Here is a 25,486-nt window from a genome sequence, read left to right on the forward strand (position 1 = left end):
CCTTGGCATACTTCTTCCAATTTGTTCTAGATTTGCTGAGTTGTGTTGCAACCATGGATGTAATTGTACACAATAGGAGGTAATGCACCTCTTAATTTTCTCATGCACCTTTTTTCATTTGCTTCACGTTTGACCTTTAGAACATTCATATTCTCATTCTCTACTATAGTTCCAACTGTCTCAACAATGTATGCACGATAAGGTCCATCTCTGATTGATCGCCATATATCATCATCGATTCCATTCAAGTAGTTATCCATATGATCAGCCCATTGATCATAATATTCAAGAAGAAGCATTAGCATTATTGTTAAACACCCGAGAAAATATGCATAGTTCACCATCATGTTCATATTCAGATTAGCCATTGAAATGAATTGAATGAAAAAAATTAGATCAGATTAAATGGAAATAATATTGAATATATTGTAATCTTGATTGCAGAATTGAAAAAAGCTCAAACAATGTTTTAAAAAATATGAATTTAAAATTCGCGATTATTGAATTCAGAAATGTAACACCGTAAATTTTTGAGTAAATTTTTCATGTTTAAAATCATATAATTCTCATAACACATTTCACGAAAATCTCATTTATTTAATTTTATAAAACACAACTCCATAATTGTTTGATTAACAATCCAGGATCCTCAAAACATAGCTTTTTCTCTGTTGTGTACAATCAAGCCGGTGCCATCCGGCGATCCTGAGAAAACCTGAAACACATAACACATAAAACGGTAAGCACAAAACTTAATGAGTTCCCCAAAATACCATACACAAATATTTAGCCACTCGAGGCTATAGCTCTGCAAGAACCTCCGGTCAATGTGTCACAGTGGGACCCTCCAGTCCCACAGCTTGTTGGACCCTCCGGTCCGGTCTAAGTGAGAACCTTCTCGTCTCACTACTCGTTGGACCCTCTGGTCCGGTCTAAGTGAGGTCCCTCCGGTCTCGTACTCTGAGGGACCCTCCGGTCCTAACTCTGATGGTTCTGAGTAATATACAACATAATCACAAAGAAATAATGCAGGATATCACAATACACAATACAAACACATAAGACATCTCAGTCTCACAAAATACCACTCCTGGTAAGTATAGTGAGAAGACTCACCTCGCAAACAAGCTAGTAACAGTCTCGTACGCGGAAATCTCGAACTAGCCTCCCCCTAACACATAGGGTAAACATCTCTAATTAAATCTCTATTCATGCTCAAATACACCAAAGGCCATTCTCTCTCTCTCTGTCTAACTCTTGAAGTGGATAAAATACCATTTTACCCTCCATGGTCTCCATTACTCATGGTTAACCCAACCCTAAATTCAACCGAAGTCAAACTCAAGTCAACAGTCCATGTTTGACCCGAATCGCCGAGTGCACCCTTGTGACTTGTGGAGTCCACTCACTTCCTCAGAAGTCTTGTGAAAGTCTAGCTCAGCTCGGCGAGTTGACCCCCAACTCGCCGAGTTATCGCATGGTTCAGCTCTTCGGGACAAACCCTAACCAACTCGTCGAGTCAGCCCATGGACTCGGCGAGTTCCTTCGATCTGATTTCCCATTCAGACGTCTAAAGTCAGATCTATCATTCCAAACCCTAGATCTAGCCTCCTAGGGTCCAAAAGTCACGTAAAGCTCTGATCTTTATGTCCATGCATGGCATATGATGCTCTAATTGCCCAAAACAATTCCAACAAGGTGCTTGCACACTATAACTCTTGTATGGTTGGGTAAAGCTTGTAACTTTGGGACTCTCTGGACCTTACAAGGTCCAGATCTGAAGTCTAAACCACAAAAGGGACCTTATGCACTCAAATCCCCAACAATAGGTGGTAAAAAGCCCTAACTACCACAAACAGGGAATCTAGTCACCATAAGGAGAAAGGTGAGCACTTTTTACCTTTCTCAGAAACCTCTGGATAGGATAACCTCAGATCTACTGGCCTCCTTCACGATCCTCACTTGAATCCTCCCCTTTACTTCAATATGTAATGCACCAAACAATCAAATGTAAGCTCAAACTCTCTCTTTAAGCTCTATTGCTGTTTACGATTTCTCTCAGGGTGGGAGAATGGTTAGTGAGCCGCAATTGAGGTTGTAGGTTCCCTTATATAGGCCCCAACCCCGGGAAATTAGGGTTTCTCTACCCAGCGCCTACTCGGCGAGTCAGCTCTCTGACTCGTCGAGTCCACTCATTAATTCCACGTAGACAGCTCGACTCTACTCGAAGAGTTGGACTCACAACTCGCCGACTCACTCCATGAATCTCAAAGCTAAACACATGATAATGCACCTGAAAGTCTAGATGTTACAATTCTCCACCACTTGAATCAGATTTCGCCCTCGAAATCGCTTCTCAACGTTACACAGATGGAACATAAAAACTCGAAAGGTACCACCGAAAGGATCTCATACCACACAACTATCTATCTCCAAAAACACCCGAATCCAAACAAAACTCCCAACCCGGAAAAGGACAGACCCTCCTGCCGCTACGTTACCTCTTCTGACTCTTCAAAATCTGAAAACTCTAGTGGTTTGTCCCCCTGTCAGACTGCCCTTACAAGATATCACCCTACTAATTGATCCACGAATAACAGACCCTGAAAACTCATTGCCCCACTACTGCTCTCGCTGCGACTGCTAGAAACAAGTCAAAGCCCAAAAATTGTCGCCGATCACTCATACCAGACACACTAAGCGATATATATCATACTCCAAGGAGCGGAAGTATTTACATCTCACCAAGGACTCATCCACTGTTCTTCTATCAGAACCCAACTGAACAAAGAGCTCTCAACACCTTGTCCTTAGACATAGAAATCATCATACTCGTTCGGAAGTGTCATCTGACATCTAAAATCATAATCCCCAACTTCTTCTCCAATACACCTTTCAACATTGAGTACTAGGTCAACCCCGTCCCCATAGTTGAACCCCCAAAGGTTACCCATTGCATGACCCAAAACGTTTCACCGATTTCCTTCCCACAACAACTATCTCGGCCCACTAGGACACACAAGTCACGAAGTTCGCTTTTGCCCCAAGCGGATACCACAATCCCAACTAAAATCATCTCACCGTCGACCTCTGTTGTTTACTACTCATTAATTACATGCGCGTCACGTCCTTCCCATTCAAACAAACTAACCCACTCAGGTATTAGACATCAGTTGACACCCAATACTCCTCAAAATGAAACCCATCTCTGAACCCGGAATCTCATTCGTCTGCTCAAATCACCGCCCAAGTCAGACTCAAACTCAAGCGTTTGGTCTGATGCAGATATGAAACCACTCGACCCATTAAAGCACTCAACTCATGACCCATCACCCGCAACCCACGCGTACATCACTTCTCCAATTCCCTTCGGTTGCGTTAACCACAACTCAACTCAGGATATAACGATTCCCGACAAATATGGAGACCACAGTCTCGCCCCTGGTCCGACCACCAGGATCCTACAAACTCGAATGATGAGGATACTCAAGCCAAGTACTCCCCTGTGTCATGCCCTGACTAGCGAATGCTACAGCTTCCCGTAGATTCACATCGCTTCTTGCCCGCTGCTTGGTGAATACTACGGCTCCCCACAGTATCACCGCACCCTCTCGCTGACTGGTGAGTACTACGCTCCCCGCAGTATCACCACACCCTCTCGCTAACTGGTGAGTACTACAACTCTCCGCAGTATCACCACACCCTCTCACTAACTGGTGAGTACTACGGCTCCCCGGAGTATCACCATACCCTCTCACTGACTGGTGAGTACTACGGCTCCCCGCAGTATCACCATACCCTCTCACTGATTGGTGAGTACTATGGCTCCCCGCAGTATCACCATACCCTCTCACTGAATGGTGAGTACTACGGCTCGCTGCAGTATCACCATACTCTCTCACTGACTGGTGAGTACTACGGCTCCCTGCAATATCACCACACCCTCTCTTATTTCCCTATAATCTCATCCTCATGCCGACACCACACTGCGTTCACTAACTCATACTCCGCGGACCAACATAGATAGGCACACACACTTACCCAAATTATGCATCACTATTCCTGACGGCAACCGTCATAACAAAACACTTTTCTTCGCTGTAATCCACATTCATAAATAACCTCGCTTGATGTCAATTGGACGAAGGGCTCCCACTGGAACCGTACGTACTTGATACACCACTCGCCGTCTCAAGCTCAAGACTCAAAATAATCCGAGATTCAGGGCATTATACTCAGATACCTCGGTACACCATCACAGAACCTCTCGATGTCTTGCCTCAACCACTGATCTCTTACTTACAGCGTCATACTTAGATATAGACACACATCCTTTCAGAATCTCACATCTGATCCTCCTCTCACACAACTCGCAACTTCAGAGTACCCCAACTCTCAATTGGAACACGGAGAGATCGCCCATAACTCATAACACGTTGACGACCATCCTAAACTCTCTCCTCTATTGCTCAAAACTCATGCAAGAATATGCATACCGACCCAGAAGTTGGCTGCCCGATCATCTCCTACCCTGCATATAACAACCCATTCATTGAACCAAAAAAAAAAATTCTCAACCGTCGAAACTATCCTTATAAGACAACCACCTCAAATTTACCATCACAACCTCGAAGAATTTCTAACCATCACAGGGTCTCCGAACAATGGCCACCAACCGTGGAAACACTTTTATGAACACGTACAACATGTATTATCTCGCTCCACACCTCGCCTCGACCACCAATAACCCTGGTCCCATGAATCCGCACCGTAGACCTCTATATCCAATTCTCCAACCGCCCTTGAACAAACCTCTGATCCTCTCGATAAGATACCCGGTTCTCCCCCACTCAAGGTTCGAATCATCATCATTTAGCACACCAACAATCTATTCCACAGACTGTCTCCACCAGGTACATCACTCTTACTCTCGGATAGTACCCCATACCCTTGATGATCCTTTCAGCAGAGACCAAGCAACTCCGAACATCCCGAACCTCAGATAAAATCCTCGAAAACTTCCCATTGTGTTATTTAAAGTCTCATATTGACACACTACCGGACATCTCAACTGTCCAGTAGTAGTCATGATTCTCAGTCTGAGAATAAGGAATTCTCACACTCCTCATCTTCGACTCCCCAACCAACGTCCCATTAGGATAATTATCATAAGAGCAGAAGCCTCACTCCTACACTCAATATCCATCATAGCCAATGAGATTCACTGCCCCAATATACCCCTCTTGACCACCGAACGTTGCTGCTAACACATGCCCTATTATACTCAAATAGGGTATATCCTTGTCCTTGACCATCTCAGTCATCACTGATGACCCTTTCATACTATAATACTACCTTGCGGTTGGCATACTGCCCAGATACTCTGGTGAAAGATTGCGGCCAATGCTACCCCACAGGGTTACCCCCAAGCTCAGAAACCGAAAGTCTCAATATCTCTCCTGTTTCCCACAGGAAACGGAAATAGTACCACTCAGGTCACAGAAGGTGACATCTCCACTATCGGCCGGTTGCTCAGCTCAGACCGTATTCTCCCATAAAGCACCATCCCTACTCGTCCCTGAGTCTTGCGACTCTAACTGGCATCTCCCAAAAATCCCTCGGAACTAACTCGATTTCCCCCACAAGGTATGCTCTATTGAAACTCGTTCGACGAGATAACTGGAAAAAGGCACAAGTACTATATGCTACGAATCATGGTACTCAACCCATTTTATCTCTTCTCAATATGCCTCAAATCATGGTACTCGAACCATGACATCACCTCTCGATCTGCTACAAATCATGGTACTCGAACCATGACATCACCTCTCGATTCGCTACAAATCATGGTACTCGAACCATAACATCACCTCTCGATCTGCTACTTAAAACCTCCAGAATGCTCCCTGCATCGAGTATGGGTCCTTTGCTTTCTGTAGTACGGGCCCATACTACCTGCCACATTTACCCATATTTTCTACACGGACCATCCCAAAGTTCCTAAGTAGCTGCTCAACCTTCTCGATCACCAATCCCGCCACGCGTGTTCGCTTCCCAGTGAAATGCCTTACTTTGTCAGCGTACTCAACTGACTAAGGTTGCCCCCTAGGCTCTTCCCAGGTTCTCTCACTTCTCTGCCATCAGCTGCTGAAAAACTCCTTACGACGCCAACCATCTACCTCCTGAATATCGTCATATTCACTTGGTAGTTGACTCCCATCATCAAGAGTTCCACAAAGCATGAAGCAAGCAGCATTCGAGTATCGAATAGTCTCTACTAACACGCAAAACCACTCTAGGTTACAACTCCACTTGCTCTACTCACACTCAAAAGGTATCACCGAACTCAAGCAACTCTACCCCTCGCGGGTATCTAACTACTCTCTCAATAGGCTCCTCCAATGCTCGTCTAGGTATCTCTCCTCGATTACTCCTCTACTCAGAGCTCTTTCTCTCTCTAGGTGACTCCTGCTAGATACTCTTACTCAACACATACAGAAAAGCACATCACAGATAAAAACAACACCTAGGCTAAGGCATCACAAATCAGGCCACTCTAGTCCTAAAATATGAAATACCTAGCCTATCCTCTAGCATGCATCACTAATATCTCAATAATAACACAAGTAAGTAAGGGTACTTTAGGAAATCACCGTTCGCGCTCTGGCTGATTGTACACACTGCTCTTTCTCGTTTTCTCTTGGAAACTCTTACTCGTCATAGAAAAATCCTTTTCTTTTTGAAATTTTTTCTCAAATCCTCAGTTTGAGTCCAGACTTACCCGAAGGTGCATCCGAATCCCTCAAACCAAGGCTCTGATACCAACTTGTAACACCGTAAATTTTTGAGTAAAATTTTCATGTTTAAAATCATATAATTCTCATAACACATTTCACGAAAATTTCATTTATTTAATTTTATAAAACACAACTCCATAATTGTTTGATTAACAAACCAGGATCCTCAAAACATAGCTTTTTCTCTGTTATGTGAAATCAAGCCGATGCCTTCCCGCGATCCTCAGAAAACCTAAAACACATAATACATAACATGGTAAGCACGAAACTTAGTGAGTTCCCCAAAATACCATACACAAATAATTAGCCACTCGAGGCTATGGCTCTGCAAGACCCTCCGGTCAATGTGTCACAGTGGGACCCTCCAGTCCCACAGCTCGTTGGACCTTCCGGTCCGGTCTAAGTGAGAACCTTCCGGTCTCACTACTCGTTGGACCCTCCGGTCCGGTCTAAGTGAGGACCCTCCGGTCTCGTACTCAGAGGGACCCTCCGGTCCTAACTCTGATGGCTCTGAGTAATATACATCATAATCACAAAGAAATAATGCAGGATATCACAATACACAATATAAACACATAAGACATCTCAGTCTCACAAAATACCTCTCCTGGAAAGTATAGTGAGAAGACTCACCTCGCAAACAAGCTAGTAACAGTCTCGTACGCGGAAATCTCGAACTACCCTCCGCCTAACAACTAGGGTAAACATCTCTAATTAATTCTCTATTCATGCTCAAATACACCAAAGGCCATTCTCTCTCTCTGTCTAACTCTTGAAGTGGATGAAAGACCATTTTACCCCTCCTTGGTCTCCATTACTCCTGGTTAACCCAACCCTAAAGTCAACCGAAGTCAAACTCAAGTCAATAGTCCATGTTTGACCCGAATCCCCGAGTGCAGCCTTGTGACTCTTCAAGTCCACTCACTTCTTCAGAAGTCTCGTGAAAGTCCAGCTCAGCTCGGCGTGTTGACTCCCAACTCGCCGAGTTATCGCATGGTTCAGCTCTTCGGGACAAACCCTAACCAACTCGTCGAGTCAGCCTATGGACTCGGTGAGTTCCTTCGATCTGATTTCCCATTCAGACGTCTAAAGTCAGATCTTTCATTCCAAACCCTAGATCTAGCCTCCTAGGGTCCAAAAGGCACGTAAAGCTCTGATCTTTATGTCCATGCATGGCATATGATGTTCTAATTGCCCAAAACAATTCCAACAAGGTGCTTGCACACTATAACTCTTGTATGGCTGGGTAAAGCTTGTAACTTTGGGACTCTCTGGACCTCACAAGGTCCAGATCTGAAGTCTAAACCACAAAAGGGACCTTATGCACTCAAAGCCCCAACAATAGGTGGTAAAAAGCCCTACCTACCACAAACATGGAATCAAGTCACCATAAGGAGAAAGGTGAGCACTAAACACAGATCTACTGGACAAGATAACCTTAGATATACTGGCCTCCTTCACGATCCTCGCTTGAATCCTCCCCTTTACTTCAATAAGTAATGCACTAAACACTCAAATGCAAGCTCAAACTCTCTCTTTAAGCTCTATTGTTGTTTAGGATTTCTCTCAAGGTGGGAGAATGGTTAGTGAGCCGCAATTGAGGCTGTAGGTTCCCTTATATAGGCACCAACCCTGGGAAATTAGGGTTTCTCTACCCAGCGCCTACTCGGCGAGTCAGCTCTCTGAGTCGTCGAGTCCACTCATTAATTCCATGTAGACAACTCGGCTCTACTCGACGAGTTGGACTCACAACTCACCGAGTCACTCCATGAATCTCAAAGTTAAACACATGATAATGCACCTGAAAGTCCGGATGTTACAATAAATGATTGAATCAACAAATGAAATTAGAAAAGAAATTTACCAAACAAGTTGATGATTCCCACTTTGATACCACTTGATGAGAATAATATTCAATCAAGTAATGGATTCAATAAGGAAATGAACACATGAAGTAAATAATTGTGTTTAAGCTTTATTATGTCTAGAAGCAATCTCAAGTACAAGTACGTGATGAATGAACTTGCGTACCTAATACTTAAGACTGCAACATTATTTATAGGAGATAATGCTATCGACAAACAACAAAATATACAATGTAACTTCGACATCAGTGTACATAAAAATGCGCACACTGAAATAAAAATATATATTGAAGGTGTGTAACCTTCGATATAGATTACAACTCTTCTATATGAATATAACAGGCAAAAGCTAGAGCCTAGGGCTTTGAAATTTCAACAAAACATATCTTCTACACCAAGGACTAATGGTATAACTTTTAGAAACCACATGGACAAGCTATGTCAAAAACAATAAAGTTCAACTACAACTATTATTAGATGTAAATCACATAACCAAAACAATGGTTTACTAAACAAATAGGATATATATATATATATATATATATATATATATATATATATGGAGAAGTTATATCGAGAACACCAAAAGATTGAGAACGCGAGAACAATTCTGGACCACTCTATATATAATGATATATTAGTAATTTTATTTTAAATAAATAATGACCATTAAAATTCAAAGATAATATCCTAAAATCAAGCAAAATGATTAATAGTTACCTAAAAAAAGAATTCAATCATTTTTATATTTATTTCTATTAACAAAATATGATTTTTTTTTATCAAATTTTCTATCATTATAATAAAATAATAATTCTTTTCTTGTATATTTCAATTCATACAACTTCATTCATAAATGAACAAGAATAAACTTTTAATTATACAAGAAATGTTATACCCCGATGGAATTCATAAACTTATAATGATACAACAATATTCATAAATTATTAAATCACTAAGAATAGATACTTTGTATTCATACATGACTAAACATTTTCATACATCTGTAAATATGGACGAATAAAACACAATATAGGGATTAAATAAATTTGTAATCATAAATGAATAAATGACAATGTATAGATATAAAAGCAACTATATCTGTAATTGGAAAAAGGAATATGAAAATTACATAGAGAAAAACAAAATATAATTTTAATCATAAACTCTATAATCAAATTCAACAAAATTTGTGAGATGTTCGATGAAAATATTCTCAAATGAATCTTCTTCGTTTCACATTTTTGCATACACTATCTCACCACACACCTGAACAAATACACACATATAGATACAAGGTGATTAGAGGATACAATGTAAAACTAAAGGGAGCAAGTAAAACTAAAACTCAACAAGTAATATGACTTATTAATTAATGACTAACAAGTAAATAAAGAACACACAAATTATGTGTAAAAAATCCAGTTGCAACCAAAAATAAATAAGGCACAATATAACCATATATTGACATGCCAAACATAATATGTTGGTATCCATTTCTAATAGAATTAAATTTTTTTAAGAAATGTAAAACGTCTAACTACATGAGTAAGACTTACCTAGTCTCGACTTCATGACCACCTGATTGGGGTCTTGTATCCTTGAGAAAGATGGACAAGGCATGTAGGTGATTCAACAGTATAGTGGTGTTCCTAGTGTTTTGTTGGGGTTTTCTTCAAAATGGTCCAAATATAAACACAAAATTAGACGTAATTAACAACGGAAACATTTTTGTTTCAATAAACTAAAACCATTTTATACCCACCAATGATCATTTTGAAAGAGCTTAGAAAGATTAAACAAAACCAAGGAAGAAGAAAGTGATACAACCTTTGAAGACTTTGGTTCCTTTTGGTAGTTAGGAAGTTGATGAATATGACTTTAAGCTCCGAATTAAGCTCTTTATATTGTATCCACAAAGCAAGCTTTGAACGACCAATATATGCTAGTAAACGCTTCAAATAAATTTGTTCTTAAGCTTTAAGCCTTATACCAAAGAATTTCTTAAAGCGAAGCAACTTTATGGACCAAAAGCATGCACCAAATTTGCAACACATGAAGAAGGGAAGAAGCCTTCAACTTTCGCTCATTTTAGAGAGAAAAGAGAAGAGATTTTCGCAAGAGAAAAACTAGCCCATTCTCTTGTCTAGTGCCTTTCTTTTATACCAACAAGTGTATGGAAAAGTCAAGACACAAAAGCAAAATCATAAAGTAAGGTATGATCTTCTTACAAGCATGGGAACATCCGCTGAACAATGCAAAAGAAATCCCATGCTTTGTTCCTAAAAATTTGGCCATCATAAAGGAATAAGATAAATACCAATCGATCTTCACTTTACTAAAAACTAGCTAGTTTAGTTGTAACCATTTGGTTACTCTAAGTGACCAAAAATTATACACAACATTAATAATCATAGCATATGATATTAAGCTAGTTTCCGCTCTCTTTATTATTATTATTTCCTAGAAATAATAATTTACAATATGCTGGTAAAATATTATTTCCCAAAATAATGTTTTTCTAATTAAATACAAGTGTTGATATTTATTAATAATCAAATTATACTAATAAATAATCAATTGATTATAACATTCTATATGGTGTGACCCTATATGATCATATGTAATTAGCAATATCATTCTATAATGAATCTTCGACATACAAGATCTTTCATGTTCATAGTGGAGCGTGGTGTCACAAGATGACTCTTGCAACTATTCTATCTCATGTGCCACTTAGTTTTTCTTCGACTAAGTTAGGCTACTTCGGCGATCTTAGATGTACTAACAAAATTAAAAGAAAAGAAACTAAAACTTAAAGAATACAAAGAGTGTTTGTATTAAGAGAAATTAAGAGATTACGACTTCTCGATGATTTCCGAAAAAATGTTTACCCCTATTTATAAGGTTATTACACCTCCTCATCGAAAGATCTTAGATGCTACTAATTCTTTCTTTATACAAGACGATTCTAGATTAATCTGTCTAGATATTTACATGTTTAGATGATTCCATAAAGATCTAGCTAAGTCTTACTAGAGAATTATAGGATGCTCTAGGCGCTTCTTCGTTAATATAGAATACTTCATAGGCTTCTCGAGTAGTCCGGAAAATTCTTGATACGATCTGTAGCATCCTCCCCCACCAAAGTCCTTGACGTCCTCGTCAAGTTTTGGACTTGTATGCTTCGATCTTGTCTCATAATTGCCATAAGTCATGTTCTCGTTCCCAGCTAGACTCTATATCGGGTTCTGCCTTCCATTGAATAGAGCACTCTTTCTAGTTGGGTAGTTCTCTTCTGCAAATTACTCGATCAACAAGAATTCTGTCTACATCTTTGTCAAATGAGATCACATTCGCGACTGGAAACCGATGTGATATGCTCCTAGCATGGTCCTCTTCATCTTAATTGTAAGGTTTAAGGAGACTTACATTGAATAATGTGACAACTGAACAAAATGTGTCACTGACCTCAATTAGAAATTAGTAAAAACAAAATAATATAATAGGATAAGAATGTAATATATATATATATATATATATATATATATATAGATATATATATATATATATATATATATATATATATATATATAAGTATATATATATATATATATATATATATATATATATATATATATATATATATATATATATATATATATATGCAATTACGTCGGTACCTAGTCGTAAAATACGACCTTTTAGGCTAACAGGCTCGAAAATAAGTGCACAACAATCGTGTCATCATACAGAAATTTTAACATATTCAAAAAGTACATGACGACGCGATTCGAAAATATAAATTTCATAAAAATCTAACTTCTTATGGACGATATATGATTTTTATAAGAAATAAAAATCAACAATGTATATAATTTTTCAACATAAAAAGAGTACAAAGGAATCAGTCAAGTTTTGGATAAAGTCATAAAAAGGAGAATCATGGTACTCCTCAAAATAGAAATTTTAAGACAAAGAATGCCAAAAACGGAGTCCGTATGGAGGAGTTATGTTTTTTATAAAATCATTTTAGAATACCGTCACCCCCACAAAACTATATGCTATAAATGAAAGCTCGAATTAGCCAGAACAATCCAAAGGAAAGTTGTAGAACTCATCGAGACCTATGTGTGAATATAGAGAACGTCGGAAATGGAGCTCGTACGGGGGAGCTAAGAAATATAGAAAATCAATTAAAGTTGGGTGCGCACCTTGTGTGTCACACATGGGGCACTATCTGACATTCGGTTCACGAAGATACGTGTGATGTCGCCCAGCAAGAGTGACACGTGTCAGCACCCGAATGTGGCCATCATGCTCATGCGCGGCGTGCACTCCAAAAACCTACTATTAATAGCAGTTCACAGCTAGAGCATTCCTCATCCCATTTTAAACATCCTCTCTCTCTCTCTCTCTCTCTATATATATATATATATATATATATATATATATATATATATATATATATATATATATATATATATATATATATATATATATATATGATCAAGCAGTTCCCATTTCTAAGCAGTCCTCGAGCTTCCGAGTCCCGACGCCAAATTTGCGATTCATTCTTCGAGGGTGAGTTCACGGCCCCACTTTTACGATTTTTAAAAGTTTTACCGGGGGGGGGGATACATTTTATAATAATATTCTATTTATTTTGTAAAATATTAATATTTACATTATATCGGTAATTTATGAAATGCTTGCAACATTAGGATGATATTATGCCTGGTAGATACCCTGCCAATATTTTAAGAATAATATTATGCCTAATCGTTATGTCGTACAAAACTTTAGGAGAATATTTTTTTTGGTAGATACTCTGTCCAAACCTTATGGTAATATTATACTTAGTGGTTATTCTTACCAATTCTTTAGGGTAACATAGTACCTAGTCCTTATGTTGGTTAAATCTAAAGGATAACATTGTACCTAGTCTGTAATGTCCTGTCTCCCAGGTATAATATTTAATTAAATTACATATATATAGTCAGAGCAGCAAACGAGTTGGATGCCCCAACTCACCGAGTAGAGTAGTTAATGGCCGCGTGATTTCTAGAGTCTACTCGACGAGTTGGAGGAACCCAACTCGACGAGTAGGTGTTGAGTGAGAAAACCCTAATTTTTTGGGTTTGTGTCCTATTTAAAGGACCTTAAGCCCTCATTTCTGCCTCCCATATCACCCTTCTACCCTGTGAGAAACCCTAACCGAGTGTACTCGTTTGTGAGAGAGAGAAGCTAACTTTGAGTGTTCTAGTGCATATTTGGAAGGGGAGTGAAGAGCATCAAGGCTTGGAATGATAAGAGGCTATTGGATCAAGATTTTTTCTGTGCTAGCTTCAGTTTGGAGGTAAAAAGCTACCACCTTGATCATTTCTTTGATAGATCTCTTTCTAAGGAGTTTTAGGGCTTTTTCCCTTTATCTTGTGGTTCTTGAGATGTGTGAGCTTGTCATGGAGTTGAGACTTCAGATCTGGACAATATGAGATCCCTTGAGCCCAAAGGTCCAAGCTTTATCAAGCTAGAGGCAAACTTTTATGCATTAAACCCTATAATAGAGCTTGTTTTGGCATTTCTAGCCCTAAATGCCATGCATGGGCGTAAAGCTTGCAGCTTTACGTGGTATTTCAGCCTTGGGAGGTTAGATCTATAGTTTGGGACATTATTTCTGCTTAGAATCGACTGAATGAGAATTGGTCAAGAGGGACTCGACGAGTGCATGAGCCAACTCGACGAGTCAGTTAGGGTTTTCTATGATAGTCTGGACGCGCTACAACTCAGCGAGTTGATGGGACAACTCGACGAGTTGAGTTGGAGTTTTCCCGATTCTTTTGAGGACAGGAGGAACTCGACGATTCACATAGGTGCACTAGTCGAGTTGGGACAACAGGGACTGTTGACTCGAGTATTGACTTTCGTTGACTTTTAGGGTCTGGTCAATTGTGGACTTTGGAGAACATGGAGGGGTAAAATGGTCTTTTCACCCTTTTGAGACATAGTAGAAGAGTTAGATTGGTGGTTATTACTAATTGTTGATTAGAGATAATTATATTATGTAGGCAGGGGCTAAACTGTTCGTGGGGTACTAGATCTACTTGCTTACTTACGAGGTGAGTCTTCTCACAATACTTACCTTAGTGGTAATACTGAGTGACCAGAGGGTCTTATTTTAGTTATCGACCCGAGGGTCCTATGTGCTTATATTGAGTTATGTGATATTATGCATTTTGTCTTTGTGATATATGCTATATGATTCATTGCTTTACTGAGTTAGGACCGGAGGGTCCAAACCGAGCTGTGAGACCGGAGGCTCTTCTCTGAGATATAAGACTGGAGGGTCCAACCCAAGCTGTGAGACCGGAGGGTCCTCACTGAAACACATGACCGGAGGGTCCATACCGAGCCGTGAGACCAGAGGCTCCTCACCGAGACGCATGAGACCGGAGGGTCCATGCCGAGTTATAGCCATGAGAGGCTTATTATTTGTGTATGTGGTATTTTGGGGAACTCACTAAGCTTTGTTCTTACCGTGTTGTGTGTTATTTGTTTCAGGTACTTCTCAGGATCACGGGAAGGCGACGACTTGATTGTACACACAAGTTTGAGACTATGTCGAGGATTCTGGGATATTATTAGTTGTTTTGTTAAATCCTGTTTTTGACACTTGATACATTGTGATTTGAGAAAATGTGATACTGTTTTTATGTGATTTAAAAATAAAAAATTTGTTTGAAAATTTAGATTGTTACAAGTTGGTATCAGAGCCTTGGTTTGAGGGATTCAGATGTACTCTCGGGCACGTTCGGACTCAAACTGAGTATTAAAAAGAAACGATTTTTCCAAAAATGAGTAAGAATTTTAAAGAGAAAACGAGACGGAGCAGTGTGTGCAATCAGCCAGAGCTCGAACGGTGATTTCCCAAAATACCATTATTTGTTTATATTATGAGATATTTATGAGATATTAGAGCTGCATGCTAGAGAATAGGCTAGGTACTTCAGAAATTAGGGATAGAGTTGCCTGATTCATGATGCCTTAGCCTAGGGTATGCTATTGATTGATTTTATCTACTATTTGCTCTGTATGTGAATTGAGTAGGTAGAAACATAACAGGAATCATTGGAGAGAGTTTTGAGTAATCTAGGAGAGATACCTAGATGAGCATTGAGGAATCTACCGAGAGAGTATTGAGATCCGTGAGGGATAGAGTACTGTGAATTAGGATCCTAGGAGGAGGACTTAGGACGACTACAGGTTGGTGTGGAATGTAGTATTGGGCCCGTACTACTGAAAGCACCGGATCTGTATGCGACTCAAGTAAGAATCTTAGGATGCTAAGGAGCGTGTAGGGGTGGGTAATCGAGTGTGTGTGTATTGAGCTAGTATCTGATGATTTTGTGTTTGCGTTTCAGAGACACTATGGTGATTACCTGCAACAACCCCGGGGGCAGTGGTACCAGTGATGAGGAGACCCGCATGATTATTCATGAGGAGGTTGTAACGCCCCGTTTATTTAATAAATAAATAAACAAATTAATATGATATATGGCCCTAAATGTGGAATAGTGTAGCAAGGAGTTAGTTTTGGGGGTTAAAAGTTATAATTGAGAGTGTGTGGGGTTAAAAATGTAATTCCCGGATTAGTTTGTAAAGAATTTTTAAGGTTGAGGGCTGTTTAGTAAATTATTGGTTTAATTTGAAAGGATTTTTGAAGACAGGGGCTGTTTGGTAAGTTTTGGACTTAAAATGAAATGAATTTATGGAATCAAGGGCTAAAGCGTAAATATTGGATTTAGTTTGAAAGAAAATGGCGAAGGAGGGGCCATTTCCGTCATTATGGGTTGTAGTTAGTATGGGAGTCGGGTATATAGCTGCCCACCCCGGAAACCCTAACCCTAGCCTCGTTTCCGATCGAGCAAGACCGCCAGCCACCACTGTTCTAGCCTTCGCCACCTTGTCATTGAATGCCATCGTCACCTCTTCTGCTACTCCGGTGAAGTCGCGAACGGCCGGAGAAACCCCCCCAAGAACGAAGTCAGAACTGTGACCGGCGGACACGAGTCGTGTGCGATCGGAATGCTCACGGTGAGGCCATCTTTCATCTCCTTTATCCCTTTTACCTGTTTGGGGCCGTAACCGCCGTTGGTCGCCATTCAGTGGCGTTCCGGCGATGTACTGCCACCTTGTAGGTGGCTGAATGTATGTATACGCCGTTATAGGCTGTTTTCGGAGCTAATAGTGGAGTATGTTCGTTATTTTGGGCAGGGAAGCAAGATAACCCGCCACCACCACCACCATGAGGTGGTGACTTTCATCTCTTACCACCATGTGCCGCCACAAGTTCGCCGATTGAGTGCATAAACTGGTGATGTTGTGTTCCAGGAACGTGTACGTTTGTTGTTGCTGAACAAAGAAACTCAAAGAAAAACCGCCATGGCTTCCATGGCCGCTGCCGCCACTCGCCACCGCCACTCGCTACCGCCGGCCAATACAAGGTGGCTATGTGTGCATTTTATTTTTGATGTGATATTTTGGGTTAAGCATACTAAAATGTAATTAGGGATTAGTCTAATGAAAGGAAAACTCAAACCACCATCGTAGGGTGGTGGCTGCCGCCTCCTGCCGCCACCAACCATTGTGTTGGGTGACGATGTGCTTTTACACGCATGTATTTGATTTTTGGATGCTTGGACAAAATCGACTAGAAACCCTAACCACCACCGTGAGGTGGGGGCCGCCGCCGTGAGCCGCCGTTGACCACCACTACCCGAGGTGGTAGTGGGTGGTGCCCAACTAGCGAAACCCTAATGGGCCTAGTGAAACCCTAATGGGCCTAATGAACCCTAATGGATCTAAGGACTTAATTTTGGGCCTATTGGGTTATGATGGGTTGGAAACCCTAATTAGGTTTTAGAAAACCCTAATTTTGGAATTATGGACTTGGATTTTTCGGGACCCATATTTGGGGCATTAGAATGGAATTGTGTATTAAGCCCAATCACACCATATGATTTATTTAGAATAGTGATGAACTTAGTGGATTAAGTCCTTAATGGGTTAAGTGAGAAACACTTAACCCTAATTGTCATTTTATGTCAAACCGTAATTTCACTTGGGCATTGGTGATTGGGCCAATATTAGTCCATCCAAGAACAATCAAATGGACTAGAATAATTTAATGGGCTTTAGGGTAAGGCCCGTGTATGGGGTTTGGGCCCAATTTAAAAATTAGGCCATATATGGGCCTTTATGATTATGAGATATTGGGCCATTAGAAATGCCAAATGTTTGGATTAGACTAAATGGTTTGGCCCTAGAATAAGACCATGTAAAGGTTTGGGGCCAATTTGAAATATTGTGCCATATGTTGGGCTTTGACTCATAGTTGCCTTTCGGGCCTTGGATTGGGCCTTGGGCTTGAATCAAGCTAAGATAGGGGTAAAGAAGTCTTTTACCCCAAGCATGAACTTATGGATATATGTTCGGACCCAATTATTAATTGGGTGTTATTTTGATGTTGACAGATTCGAGAATTTGTCAGCCAGCAGCCACAACTTTATCCGCAGGACTTCAGCAGTATGAGGTGAGTCTCCTCACTGTTTGTATGGGTCTAAGGCACCAATGCCGACCCATTTAGTTTATGTATGATAGGAAGACCCGGGGGTTAGCCCTATGCATTATGCATGAAAGACCAGGAGGCGGCTCTTGGCACACAGTATGTTATTATGTATGGTAGGAAGACCCGGGGGTTAGCTATAGGCAATATGTATGAAAACCAGGAGGTGGCTCCTGGCACACTGTATGCTATTATGTATGAAAGACCAGGAGGTGGCTCCTGGCACACTATATGCTGATTAGCTAAGTAGAGTAGTATGTATGCTAGTTGTCTTTGTGATGCTTGCATGGAAGACCAGGAGGTGGCTCTTGGCACTTGTGTGTGAGACCGAGGGGGTGCCCCCCGGCTTGCCATGAAAGACCACGTGGCGGCCCGTGGCATAATGGCAAGACTATGTTTGGCACATAACATCTTTACTGATTATGATATATGTATGGCTCAAGGTTATGTATTACAATATGCGAGTTATGTGCTTATATGCTAGACAGTATCCGGTCGTAAGGACCAAAGGGTAGGTCGGGCACCGCAGAATTGCCTGGCAGTATGTGTTTGGTAGAGTATGTGGTATGACGGGGGAACTCACTAAGCTTCGTGCTTACGGTTTTCAGTTTTAGTTTCAGGTACTTCGTTTTCAAACGAAAGGAGTCGGCTCGATCGCAGCGCATCACACTATGTTTTTCGCACAAGAGATCTTTGGGATTACAATCTGATATTATTTTATGATAACATGTTTGACTATTAACACTTTGGCTTTGACATGAGATGTTATTATGGATGTTTTTATACTTGTGGCTTTATAATAACTTATTTAAAAATGAAATTTTTGGCCTTGAATTTTGGGATGTTACAAGTTGGTACCAGAGCCTTGGTTTGAGGGCACACTCTCTGGTGTGTCTCGACTCAAACTTAGGACTTGGTATGAAAATTTACAAAAGTAAAATCATTTTATAAAAAGAAGTTTGAAAAGAATTTGAAAAGAGAAAAGGACTTTGAAAAGAACAAGGTGTGTGATGCGTGCAATCAGCCGAACTCAAGTAAGTTTTCCCAAGATACCCATACATGTTATGTTATGATATGATATGATATGTGTATGAGAACTGCATGCTAGATTAGGGCTAAGGATCTAGGAAGCATGCCTTATATGCGTATTGTATGTGTATGAGAACTGCATGCTAGATTTGGGCTAAGGATCTAGGAAGATGCCTTATATGCCTGCTGTATGTGCTTGATGAGCTGCATGATAGTACTTATCAGACAGTGATAGAATAGCCTGTTTAGATTATGCCTGATTATATGAGCCTTTAAATTGCATGTACAGATTCCTGATTAGAGGATAAAACGGTTTGATTGGATTATGATGGTTAGATTTTCCATTGTCTGAATGTTGTTTGCTTTGTGCTTTGTCGGACTCTTAGTGATGTGAGTTAGCTACTAAGTGAATATGCTAAGTTACATGGGACACGGTCCGGATAATATCAGAGTGACGGACTTGACCCTATTGCGCAACTCTCGTTTAAGTCTAACCGTTCTAGGGATGAGTCTTTTACTCGAAGGATTATCTGATCTCTGTTGCATGTGGCTATATTCATGAGGTAGCTAGTTGATATTATTGGGAATCTTTCAGCAGCTGAGGACTGGGTGAGTAGGGGAACCTAGGAAAGCCTAGGATATGTTTCAGTGGGTTAGTAGTGAGGTTCAGTGAGACTTGGGGGGTACCAGTTTGAGGAAGTGACTTGGAGGATTCGGGAGGATTGCTGAGGAAAGTATGGATAGGTGTGGAAGGTAGTATTGGGCCCGTACTACTGAAAGCACAGGATCCATACTCGAATCGGTGAGAGTCTTGGAGAATCTGAGAAGCTTTGGGGAGAAGTTTGTGACCCGGTTTGGGGACAGAGGATGTTCCAGTTGTTGCAGCTTAGCCATTGGCAAGTGAGCTAGTGAGCGTGGCAGGGTGTCAGACCCTGAAGGATATGATTTCCAAGAGGTTGCAGATGCGAGATCGATTTGGAGCACTTTGAGAAGAGAGGTTCGTTGATATTGTCATATTTATACATGTTTTTAGGCAATATTTATTTACATTTTTATTAATATTTTGGTTATTTGCATAGAATAATGGTACTTATAAGATTAATTTATATATTGTAGCCAAATAAAAGACATTTTGAAGAAAAAGGACTAAAAGCGTCAAAACATGGAACTTTGGAGATTTGGAAAATAAAAAAAGAAGAAACCCACGATATCAGCTATACTCACGACGTGAACCACAAGTTCACGACGTGACATGAGAATTCTGGAAGATAAGTACGCGCGAAGTAATACCTTGCCCGATAAGGATTTCTCCTAATTCACGACGTGAACAAATTATTCACGACGTGAAGCGAAAATATGGAGAAACTATATATACTCTTGCTCATTATCATTTTAGAGACTTTTGGCTGATTGAAGAAGTTCCTGGAGACGATTTTCACAAGAGGAGAAGGTCTGGAATAGGATTTCAACACCAAAGGAGAAGAGAAGCTCATAATTTGACTTTAGATTTGGTACTTTTCAACATGCTTATGAATATGATTTGTATTAACTTGTTTGCTAAGATGTCCAGCTAAATCTAGCAGCTTCTGTTAGCTAGATGAAGCTGGAACTCATGGATTTAATATTTTAGATTTGATGTACTTGTTGGTTATGACTTGTGTTGATTGATTTTACCTAGCATGTTTGATTTAGTATTTGATTGCTTTTAATTCTTGTTCTGTGTAGTTAGTGATTATTAATCTGCATGAATTAGAATACCTGGTAATTTAGTGAACATTAAATTATTAGAGCTAGGATCACCATTCTTAGTTAAGCAGTTAAGTATTGAATTAGGCTGTGCTAGAGAACTCATATTATGAACATAGGTGTGTTTTTCAAATCAATCTTACATAGCTCCAATCCATTAAATAGTTAATTATGTGTTAACTTATGTGTGAACATACATTGATCTACATGAATTGATTGAATATTAGTAAATTTGGAATTGAATTTCTAATACTTTATTAATTGGTAACCAACAGTAATTATCATATCTGATTTATAAACCCTTGAGGGAAAGCGGATTCGAACTAACAGAAGTGTTTGTTTATTGATTGAATTTGAATTAAGAATTAAGTCTCTCTGATCTTGCAAAATCAGATAAAACCCCCTTTCTTTGTTAATAATTAGGTTAATAGTAAGTAGATTAACTAGTCAATACCGTTCCCTGTGATCGACACCCGACTTACCCAAAGCTATACTATAATCTGACTAGGTACACTGCCTAGGTGCAGTTACTTAGTTAAGGTAGTTAGGTTATAAATTTAAAATTAGGGGTAGCTATTTGCACGCATCAAGTTTTTGGCGCCGTTGCCGGGGAACGGCTTATTTGATCATTGATTTATTTGCTTTAGGTTGATCGATCCTTTTGGTGGGGTTAAACCTGCAAAAAGTTACTTTTTTAGCTTAGGATTTTGTTTCAGTACTAGATTCACGACGTGAGTTCAGTTATTTCTCTTTTTTTTGTTTTTCTTTTCTGTTAGTTTTTCTGCGACAACACGAGGTGGTAACCTTTACCATGTCGTGGTGGCCAGTATGTAGGAAGTTTTTATTTAGTTTTTGTTCAGCTTTACGTTTTTATTTTGTTCATTTTGCAAGAGTTCATGACCATAGGATCCAACACACATTTGGTACCACCACTTGAAGATCCAGAGTCGACCCTTCACAAAAGGAAGGATAAGAACATGAAAGAAGATCAAACACCAAAGAAGACACCTTTACAAGAATTCAAGTCAGTGTTCTCAAAGAAGTCGGGGAAGAAAACGGGAGAATCGAGTTCAGCTTCAAAGGACAAGAGCTCGATAGAAATTTTAGATCCAATACCTAACCCAAACGAATCTGAATACGAGTTCGAGACCGAGTTTGGACTGTATACGAGTGAACCCGAGAACGAGCCAGAAAACGAGATGGCGAATATTGAGGAGATGTCCATGGGAGCCTACAAGAAGCGTATTCGAGAAGATGTTGGTCCGAGATTAGTACAACCCGCGATTCCTGCCACTGCCACATTCGAGTTGAAGGGCACATCCTTACCGCACTTAAGGATATTCCGTTTTATGGAAAGGATCACGAGGATGCTTTCAAACATCTAGATGAGGTCAATGACATTGCAGACTATTTTAATGTCCCAAATGTTAATAGAGATACTGTCTTGCTAAGGATGCTACCAGTTACTTTCAAGGGAGCTGCAAAAGACTGGTTGAAAGCACTTCCACCTGGTACAATCACTACTTGGGCTCAAATGAGTGAGCAGTTTCTAGAACAATTTTGCCCACCATCCAAGATAGCTAAACTCAAGAAGGCAATAACCAACCTTGAGCAACAACCGGGGGAGTCACTATACGAGGCATGAGAGCGTTACAAAGGATTGTTAAGGAATTGTCCTCAACATGACCTTAATATTCAACAAGAGATGTCTATTTTCTATGATGGGGTCAATGTTATGACTAGGCAACTCCTTGATTCGCAAGGTCCTAACACTAAGAAGAATCCTAATCAGATCAAGGTGTTGATTGAAGAGTTCGCGAAGCATTCTCGTGAGTACCACAACCCAAGATATGATGGAGTAGAAGGTAGTAGAGGTGCACATTCTGAAGACATGGCTGCTATGATGTCAATGCTCAATAATATGGACAGGAGGTTGACCCAAATGGACCAATCAATTCATGCGATTAGAGTTGGTTGTGAGAAATGTAATGGTCCACACTTGACTAGAGATTGCCATTTGGATGAATATGGGAACAACAAGGCTCAAGTATGCTACTCGAGTGGGGACAAGTATGATGAAGATTGGAGAAAACCAAAGAAGGAGTGGCTGACATACGATGAGTATAAGAAGCAGAAGGAGGAGAAATACAGACAGACTGATCGAGGTTTCTACCAAAAGGAGCAACCACCAGCTGAGAAGAAAGTTGATTTGGAGACCATGTTAGTTCGTTTCATGGAAGCTTCCGAGAAAAGACATGATGATACCGATACAGTGATAAAGGAGCATCAAACTATGATGAAAAATCATCAAGCAATGATGATTGACCAGCAAACATCATTAAGGAATCAGCAAGCCTCCATCCACAACCTTGAAGCTCAACTTGGTCAACTTACTGTTGGGTTTTGAGCATTCTAACACTCTTATGGTGTACATGCAACCCTAGAAACCATGGATCTATGTTTTCTCTAAATACATGAAAATTTGATTTTCCAAGGTTTACTTCCTATCTAGCATGTTATGGGGAACTTGTAATACAAAACTCAAGTAGAATAACATACCTTTTAGTAGCTTGGATTCCTTGATGACTTTGTGAGCCTAACACCCCAAATGTGATGCCTCAAATGCTTCACACAACACCACAATACTTGGAATAACCTTGAGAGAAGTTCACTACACCTGAAAATCGGCTAGCCCTCTTACTTTCTTGTAGTAGTGTCGATTTTGCTAGTCTAGGGGTCTTTATATAGTTGTGGCACAAGTAGGGTAACACCATGTAAACCCTAATTGTCATGGCTTTCCATATTCCATGATCCATAGGTTTGTAACCTCCATGGACTATCCATGGAGCACCTTATGGGTTTTAACCCAATCCATACAAACCATGGATCATTAGCCCACTATACAAGAATAGATTATTTACACAATCAACCCCATATATTTAATTAGTCTCCTTTTGATCACTTAATTAATTCCAGAATAATTCTTTGATCAATACTAATTACATGATATTATTAATATATTAGTACTTATAATATCTTAATAAAGCTGAAGTGTCCTTTCTCTCATTTGGTCTATCCAAGTATTGCAATGCCATGCAATCCAAATGGACCATGCCGGGTCGGTTCAAATACATACCAAATATAGTTATGGACTTAGACACTATATCGAACACTTACTACTTTGGTGAATGAGATAATATTCCCCTAATTTCCCGAAAAGAAGACTCATTCCCATGTAATGATGATTGATACTGAAGAAGAGGCTATCTTTGAGTTCTTAGAAGCACTAGAGGTAGAGCCAAAGCCATCCGGACCAAAGCCAAAGAATTCGAACCTTGAAAACAAAGATGATGCTGAAGCACCAGACTCACAACGTGAGCCCGTTATGCTCACGTCGTGGGATCAGTCTGAACAGACAATTTATGCAACTATTCCGGCTTATCAACCGCCTTTACCATACCTGTCTCGAGCTATTCTCAGTCCACTGGAAAGGGAACATCTGGAGTTTATCAATCAAGTGAAGGGTATTCCTATTAATACTCCTTTTATTGAGTCATTATCCAAAATTCCAGAGTATGCAAAGTTCCTTCAAGATCTTATAGACACTCGTCAGCAGCTGAAGAATAATTCCAAGGTTATTCTTAGTGAGCAAAGTTCAAGAGTTGTATTGGGAGATATACCTAAGAAGATGGGAGATTCTGGACGCCTCACTCTTCCATGTGAGTTTGGAAACAATTTGAAGACTTATGCTTTAGCTGATTCTGGGGCTAGCATAAATTTGATGTCATATTCATTTTATCAAAAGTTAAATATTCAGAAGATGAAGGCTACATAGATGACCATTCACATGGCCAATCGTTCAGTGACTCATCCTTGGGGGGTTGTAGAAGACATCCTTATTAAAATTAGGAAATTTGTTTTCCCAGTTGACTTTGTGGTTATGGATATGAAAGACGATGTTAATGTCCCAATCATTCTTGGTCGCCCTTTACTAAATACTGCTAGAGCTTTAGTCGATGTTCGTGAATCCAAGCTTACTTTGAGGGTTGGTGATGATGAGGAAGCTTTTGGAGTACAAGATGGATTTCAAAGAAATAATGTTCAAGGTGAGGTATTCAATATTGATGAAGAAAATGAACTTGAAAAATTGGAGAAGCTCATGGAGGAAGAAATCAAGACAATTCATCAAGTCAAATGCACCAAACCAAGAGCATCCATTCCGCTTGTTTTTGAGGTGATTGCCTATAAAACACCAACAACTTTGGTGAGTGAGGAAAGAGATGATTTGTCGAGTGACGAAGACGAGGTTACATCAAAGGAAACAAGTATAATGGTGAAGGAAGAAAATATTCCTATAGAGCTTAATAAGAGTGAAGAAAAATTGGAGACTAAAGGGATCAAAAGGAAGCTTGATGAAGACGAGA

The 25,486-nt window shown here is 39.9% G+C and overlaps 1 non-coding gene across 1 annotated transcript; it reads right to left on the minus strand.

Annotated features, from left to right (window-relative positions):
• Window positions 1–22,644: 22,644 nt before the first annotated feature.
• LOC145117918 (small nucleolar RNA R71) lies at window positions 22,645–22,751 on the minus strand. Its single transcript, XR_013712910.1, has one exon. It is a non-coding gene; the product is annotated as a small nucleolar RNA R71 (small nucleolar RNA).
• Between the last annotated feature and the right edge of the window lie 2,735 nt (window positions 22,752–25,486).

This window comes from Lactuca virosa, chromosome 5, assembly GCF_052849685.1.
Source record: "Lactuca virosa cultivar CGN04683 chromosome 5, Lactuca_virosa_CGN04683_v6, whole genome shotgun sequence".
Taxonomy (NCBI): Eukaryota; Viridiplantae; Streptophyta; class Magnoliopsida; order Asterales; family Asteraceae; genus Lactuca; species Lactuca virosa.